The sequence below is a fragment of the Lontra canadensis genome, unplaced genomic scaffold (genome assembly GCF_010015895.1).
Source record: "Lontra canadensis isolate GAN:19392208 unplaced genomic scaffold, GSC_riverotter_1.0 scaffold89, whole genome shotgun sequence".
NCBI classification, from domain to species: Eukaryota; Metazoa; Chordata; class Mammalia; order Carnivora; family Mustelidae; genus Lontra; species Lontra canadensis.
Genome location: NW_022631083.1, coordinates 3672298 through 3679774, shown reverse-complemented (window position 1 = coordinate 3679774; position 7477 = coordinate 3672298). Strand labels below are relative to the sequence as shown.

The 7477-nt window shown below is 42.5% G+C and overlaps 1 pseudogene; it reads left to right on the top strand.

Annotated features, from left to right (window-relative positions):
* The first annotated feature begins 258 nt into the window (after positions 1–258).
* LOC116854239 lies at positions 259–6402 on the top strand (annotated as a pseudogene).
* The last annotated feature ends 1075 nt before the right edge of the window (positions 6403–7477 follow it).

The window sequence follows — 7477 nt, the reverse complement described above, 5'->3', positions numbered from 1 at the left end:
TTTTATAAGAGGAAGTTTGTACCTTTTGACCACCTTCACGCATTTCACTCACCCCATACCACTCACCTCAGGAAACCCCCAATCTCTTCATCTTGTAGTTTGCTTTTAGGTTTTTGTTTTTGGTCCGCTTTGCTTTAGATTCCACATACAAGTGAGATCATACAGTATTCATCTTTATCTGCCTAACCTATTTAGCATAAAGCCCTCAAGATCCATCCATGTTGGGAGAGACGGAGAAGTGGGGTAAGAGGGAGCAGTATGTCCGCAGAAGTCACCGAGGCAGCCTCTGTGGAGGAGCAGAAGGAAATAGAAGATAAAGTCTAGAAAAAGGTGAAGAAGCAAAAGTAAAAGGAAAATCCCCAAATCCCCATCTGGCACAAAAGACTGGAGTTTCAAATTTCTTAAGGTGACAATTGCAGAACAGGCAAAACTATTTTGATTCTGGGGATTACAACATGGCTAAAGCAAAAATGAACAAGCAACTTCCTCCTGTAGTTCTGGACAAGACAGAGGTCACCGGTGACTATAGTCCCACTCCACAGGACCTTCCTCAACAGAAACTATCCCTGTTGCTAGCAAGTTGGCTAGTGATTAAAAGAGCTAAGCAAAAAGAAAGAAAGGAAGAAAGAAAGAAAGAAAAATGGAGAGAGAAAGGAAGGGAGGAAGGAAAGAAAGGAAAAAGGGAAGGAAGGAAGAGAGGGAGGGAGGGTGGGAGGGAAGAAGGAAGTAAGGAGGAAAGATGGAAGGAAGAGAGAGGAAGAGAGGAAGGAAGAAAGAGAGGAAGGAAGGAAGGAAGGAAGGAAGGAAGGAAGGAAGGAAGGAAGGAAGGAAGGAAAATCTATCCATGTCATTGCAAATGGCAAGCTTTCATTCTTTTTCATGGCTACATAATATTCCATTACATATGTGTGCATGATTTCCTTTTGCAGTCACTGACTGTGATCCTAAGGCTTTCTAATCTTTGAGCAGCCCTACTTATTCTACTAAAAGTCAAGTAAACTTTTCTAGGTACAGAAAGCAGAAATCTGAACCAGATAATCTTGAAGTTTCTTTCAAATTCCATTATTCCCTAATTGTCTGCAAATGGTTTTGGAAACGTTTCTTAGCTTCTATGGTTCCTCTGCATTATCTCATTAAATCTCTACAAAGTATCAGGTGTGTGCTTTATTATTTTTTATTATTAATTTTTTATTTTTTCAGCGTAACAGTATTCATTATTTTTGCACCACACCCAGTGCTCCATGCAATCCGTGCCCTCTCCAATACCCACCACCTGGATCCCCCAACCTCCCACCCCCCACCCCTTCAAAACCCTCAGATTGTTTTTCAGGGTCCATAGTCTCTCATGGTTCACCTCCCCTTCCAATTTCCCTCAACTCCCTTCTCCTCTCCATCTCCCCTTGTCCTCCATGCTATTTGTTATGCTCCACAAATAAGTGAAACCATATGATAATTGACTCTCTCTGCTTGACTTATTTCACTCAGCATAATCTCTTCCAGTCCAGTCCATGTTGCTACAAAAGTTGGGTATTCATCCTTTCTGATGGAGGCATCATACTCCATCAGAGTGTATATGGACCACATCTTCCTTATCCATTCATCCGTTGAAGGGCATCTTGGTTCTTTCCACAGTTTGGCGACCGTGGCCATTGCTGCTATGAACATTGGGGTACAGATGGCCCTTCTTTTCACTACACCTGTATCTTTGGGGTAAATACCCAGTAGTGCAATGGCAGGGTCATAGGGAAGCTCTATTTTTAATTTCTTGAGGAATCTCCACACTGTTCTCCAAAGTGGCTGCACCACCTTGCATTCCCACCAACAGTGTAAGAGGGTTCCCCTTTCTCCACATCCCCTCCAACACATGTTGTTTCCTGTCTTGCTAATTTTGGCCATTCTGACTGGTGTAAGGTGGTATCTCAATGTGGTTTTAATTTGAATCTCCCTGATGGCTAGTGATGATGAACATTTTTTCATGTGTCTGATAGCCATCTGTATGTCTTCATTGGAGAAGTGTCTGTTCATATCTTCTGCCCATTTTTTTTTATATGATTGTCTGTTTTGTGTGTGTTGAGTTTCAGTTCTTTATAGACCCCGGATATCAACCTTTTGTCTGTACTGTCATTTGCAAATATCTTCTCCCATTCCGTGGGTGGCCTCTTTGTTTTTTTGACTGTTTCCTTTGCTGTGCAGAAGCTTTTGATCTTGATGAAGTCCCAAAAGTTCATTTTTGCTTTTGTTTCCTTTGCCTTTGGAGACATATCTTGAAAGAAGTTGCTGTGGCTGATATCGAAGTGGTTACTGCCTATGTTCTCCTCTAGGATTCTGATGGATTCCTGTCTCACTTTGAGATCTTTTATCCATTTTGATTTTATCTTTGTGTATGGTGTAAGAGAATGGTCGAGTTTCATTCTTCTGCATATAGCTGTCCAGTTTTCCCAGCACCATTTATTGAAGAGACTGTCTTTTTTCCACTGTATATTTTTACCTGTTTTGTCGAAGATTAATTGACCGTAAAGTTGAGGGTCCATATCTGGGCTCTCTACTCTGTTCCACTGGTCTATGTTTCTGTTTTTATGCCAGTACCAGGCTGTCTTGGTGATCACGGCTTTGTAGTAAAGCTTGTAATCAGGTAACGTGATGCCCCCAGTTTTATTTTTGTTTTTCAACATTTCCTTAGCGATTCGGGGTCTCTTCTGATTCCATACAAATTTTAGGATTATTTGCTCCAGCTCTTTGAAAAATACTGGTGGAATTTTGATCGGAATGGCATTAAAAGTATAGATTGCTCTAGGCAGTTGTCTATACTGCCTAGAGGTATGTGCTTTAAATATCTTTCTGCCTGATTTCAGGTAAACTGCTATTGAAATTATAACCCTTTCATGATATGATTGTTTAGTGTTCAGTTTTTGTATTATAAAACTACAGAATATCTTAAATATGTTTTCTGATAGATCTAGGGCAGCAAATCCCTTCTGGATATTTTCCTCTGAAATTACACTGAAAGAAATAAACAGCTGTCAGGAGTATGAAGCCTAAACCATGAGATTGCTGAGTCAGTACTCTGGAAGTTACAATATGTCCTAGAATGCAAGTCACATGCCTTGACATTCAAGTCCTCATTTTCTTTTTTGAGGGTCAACATAAATTAATAGTGGGAGGTCGAAAAGAGGACAGGAGAATTACTGGCAAATCCAAATGCAGGTACAAGTGGCAACCAACATTCTAATTGTGCAGGCAGAGTCAAACATACAGATGATATTCAAAATATGGTTACTACCTAATTGGTGACAGAAAGCCTGTTCTTTAGGATATTGTTCTTGTCGTCCATTATAGGTGCTGAATTATGTATTTCTTTGTTGCTTGGTCTTATTTTCTCCTGCAAAACCCTATAAAGCAGTTGTAATGTAATACAGTATTCTACAAATAAAAAAACAACGTATTTTATCCTTAAGCCACATTTCATTTGAACCTCTCACACCTTGAAGGAGAGTCAAAAGGCTTATTGTCGGGTATGTGCCCTCTTTAGCAAGATACTAGACTTGAAATCCAGGCTTTGTGGGTTTGGTTGATTTTTCTTTTTCGTGCCATTCAAATGGCCTACACCTGACTTTCAGCTTAAACCATCTCTTAAAGTGAAGAGAGAAGAGAGTCCCACCATCTGTCTCCGCTGAGCCTTGGGGCTTTGTTCAGTCTGACAGAAAAAAGCTCTCAGAGAGGAGATGCAAAACAAAGCCTGCCTCCTTCCCGCTGAAGGAAGGTGATAGAAGCAGAACAAGAAGGGTCTGGCCAAATGGTCTACCTGGTGCTGGTGCTGAGCCTGCTTCATGAAGTCCCAGCAGGAAAGGATGCAGAATGCATGGGCTCTGCAAGGAGCAGTGCAGTGGGGTCTCTTGAACGAACATGAGGTGGCCCAGGCTACTTAAGAGCACTGAGCAGAGTGGTCAACCAGAGAGTTTTCCAATCCCAGCAGGGCCCTGAGCTGAGGTCCACTGGGCTGGCCCTGCATCAGTGGTGGCAGGATGAGGCCAGGCTGCAGAGGGCCCAATGGGGTTGCATGGAGGGCACCATGGGCTCTTAGAGAGGCCTCAGCCAGTGAGATGGAGGACGAGCAGGTCCTCAGGGACCAGGTCCATGGGCATAAGTCCTGAGCTTGAAGGTCAGGCCAGCCAAGTCTGCCAGCTCAGGCCACAGCTCAGAAGCCAGCAGGGAAGAGAGCTATCAGGTAGCCAAGCGCCTGTATCACCGGGACCCAGAGGAAGACCATAGCAGATGAAGAATGCCTGGTCAGAAGGAAACGGGCAGGCTGAGCAGTACCCACAGTGCAGTTCAAAATACTGTGTGCGTCTAAGGTTTACATACTATGTTCATCTAAGTTTTACATACTGTGTGCATCTAGGGTTTACATACTGCGTGCAACTAAGATTTACACTTGATGGGCCTTTTAGTTGGATTCTGTAGGTTTGTTTGTTTTGTTTCCCTGCGAGAAATGGGAAGTATTTAAAGAAGGCAAGAAGTTATACAAAATAAAATGTGAATGGTCTCTGCCCTTCCAAACTATGGCCTGTACCATTACAGGTAGCTTATAGATTTACAGGAAGGGTGCATGTGCATATGCACACACGTGCGCGTACACACACACACACACACACACACTCCTATTGTAAACCAGGTACAGAACTTAACAGAAGTGAACCTTGAAGCAGAGCAAAGCAGACACAGCCTTCTCTGCATGCCTTTCTCCTGCCCCGAAGTTCCTTCCAGGGCTCACAGCTGCCGGTGAAAGCTTTTCCTGAAAAAGAAGTTCTGTCAAGTTTTTGTTAAGGCTCATGCAGTGGAGCTCATGGCACTATTTCAGAAGAACTTTCACCAACATGGAGAGCTCCTGGTTCTTGAAGCTAAGTTGGCCTCAGTGCAGCCAGCTCTCAATGAGGGCCAGTGCCCAGGACCCTGAGAATCAACCAGCTTTCTAGCATTCCAGGGAGTCTGTGTTAAGGAATTATTTTTTTTAAGTAGGTTCCACAAGAGGGTGGAGCCCAGTGCAGGGCTTGAACTCACAACCTTAAGATCAAGACCTGAGCCTAGATCAAGAGTTAGACGCTTAATCAAATGAGCCACCCAGGTGCCCCGTAGGAACTGTTGTTGTAATTACTGCTGTTCAACAACCCTTCAAAGAATGAACATTTTCATGTATACAGATGACTATTTGTGTTATGTGCATATTATTTTACTTATATAACTACTTTTTTATCAGGTCAACGTTTACTGATCTTACAGTTTTTAGAATGTAGTGATCAGTGACAGAGTGTCTCCTTCAGGTCATTGCAATGTGGTCACGGGGCACTTGGGGCCCTGGCATGGAAACTGCTCCCCTGGGGTGCCAGACACATTTCCCATCTATCTAGCAATACCCAAGACCAAGCCAGGATGAAGAAAGCTTTTCCCAGATGGAATTGGATTGACCCTGCCAAATCCTGTCAGAAGTTGCCCATCCCTTGAACTTTATATGGAAGCTCAGAAAGTTACACAATTTTTCCCTTATATTGTACTGAATATGTTTATTGCAATATCTGTTATTTCATCCTTTTTTAAAAATTAGTCTCTGAAATAACAGTTGTGAAGGCCTCCTTTCTACCATGCTAACTTGATTTGGGTTTTCCTTCTTTTCTTTCTTGAACATGGTCCTAGGTCACTTCTTTCTGTTTCATTTCTCATATCTGAGATATGAGGAATATCTATGATATTTCTCATATCACAGCTTTTTTTGGTCATAACTAAGTTACCACAAGAATTTCTTTTTTTTTTTTTTTAAGATTTTATTTATTTATTTGACAGAGAGAGATCACAAGTAGACAGAGAGGCAGGCAGAGAGAGAGAGAGAAGGAAGCAGGCCCCCGGCTGAGCAGAGAGCCCGATGCGGGACTCGATCCCAGGACCCTGAGATCATGACCTGAGCCGAAGGCAGCAGCTTAACCCACTGAGCCACCCAGGCGCCCCACCACAAGAATTTCTAATACACTCATGGTAATGTTCAACAGTATCTGTTGGGACCAGAGGTCAGAATCTGTTTTGACCTTAGAAAAGCTTTTTATGGCCAACAAATTTGGGACTCTGGGACTCTCCCTTTTGTAAAAGAATTTGGTGGGGATTTAACAGAACTGAGAGACTTGGAGGCATTTGTGTTTGGAGTTAGGCACACTGGTCATGGTCCCATGTTTGGAGCACCAACAGCAACAGAATGTCATTACCTCAAGGGGACTCTGGAAGTTCTGTTTTCTGATTTTTCATGCAGAATGTCAAGGAATCCAGACTCTGCAGGACTTTCTGAAGTCCTTCCTGTTGAGCTCATTCTCCGTTGTGAGAATGGCCATGACTTTATCAAGCTATTGGTACCACATGTAAGCCACTAGACAGAAAGACCTCGCTTCCCACTGGAAAATTCCAAAGGCAGCCAAAACTCTAAAAAATGATCTGAAGCACACATGTAAGGTGTACTGTTCCAGGCTCTGCATTTTAAAATATGTTCAAAAAACTAATTGGCTGAGGTTTTGGGTATGGGTACAGCATTTGTCTCCATTAGTGTTGGTCAGATACCTTAATGGGGGCTCTCTGGAGTTGGGAAAATTCTTTGTTCAGAACTCTTACACATTATCAGACAATAAGAGTTTGGGGCCTCCAGGCACTGAATCACAGTAGCGTTTCTATGTTATCAGAGCAACAGATAACTATACATTTCTGAACTCCCTCTTGGAAGTCATCCTTCTTTCCACTGAAACCCACTAGCTCTAGCCTGAGACATATAAATGAATGATTTCAGAGCACTTCGTTAATGTAAGAATTTTAGAGCAAATGTTAGAACTTTAGAGCAAATGTTAGATTTTTAAACTTTCAATTCATTAGTGGAAATACTAGATTCAACTGGAATCATGCTAGTCTCCCCCTAGTTGGCCCTAATTTTTTTAGAGTCTTTCTACATGAAGTGTGATTCTCAGACCAACAACATAAGCATCACCTAGAAGCTTGTTAGGAATGTACAATCTACAGAATCGAAGATTGGGTTTTGACCCTCACTTCATCCATCCGTAATTAAAGTTTGAGACATGGTACTTTAGAGAATACCCCAGACAATCTTGTGACAGCTTCTTGTAGTTAGACTGTCCCCCACCCCCGCCCAGTGGCACAACTTATTAGCATCCCAGCCTCAATGACACAAACCCTTCCTATTTGTATTTTCCCATTGTGGTGAACCTTAACTTCTCTACCCAAGAACCATCATGCTCCTCCCCAGCCTGGGTTCCAACCACATCAACTGAGCTGCCTAGTAATTATGAGAAAGCCAGAATATCAGGTGATCTCAATTATTCCTATTACAGTCTGTGATAGTATAATAGAGTCTGTCACCAGGCCTGGGGTTATGCTAGGTCAGCCTACATTTTAAGATAAAAGCTGGAATTATTTGCTCAGGATATACACTGCC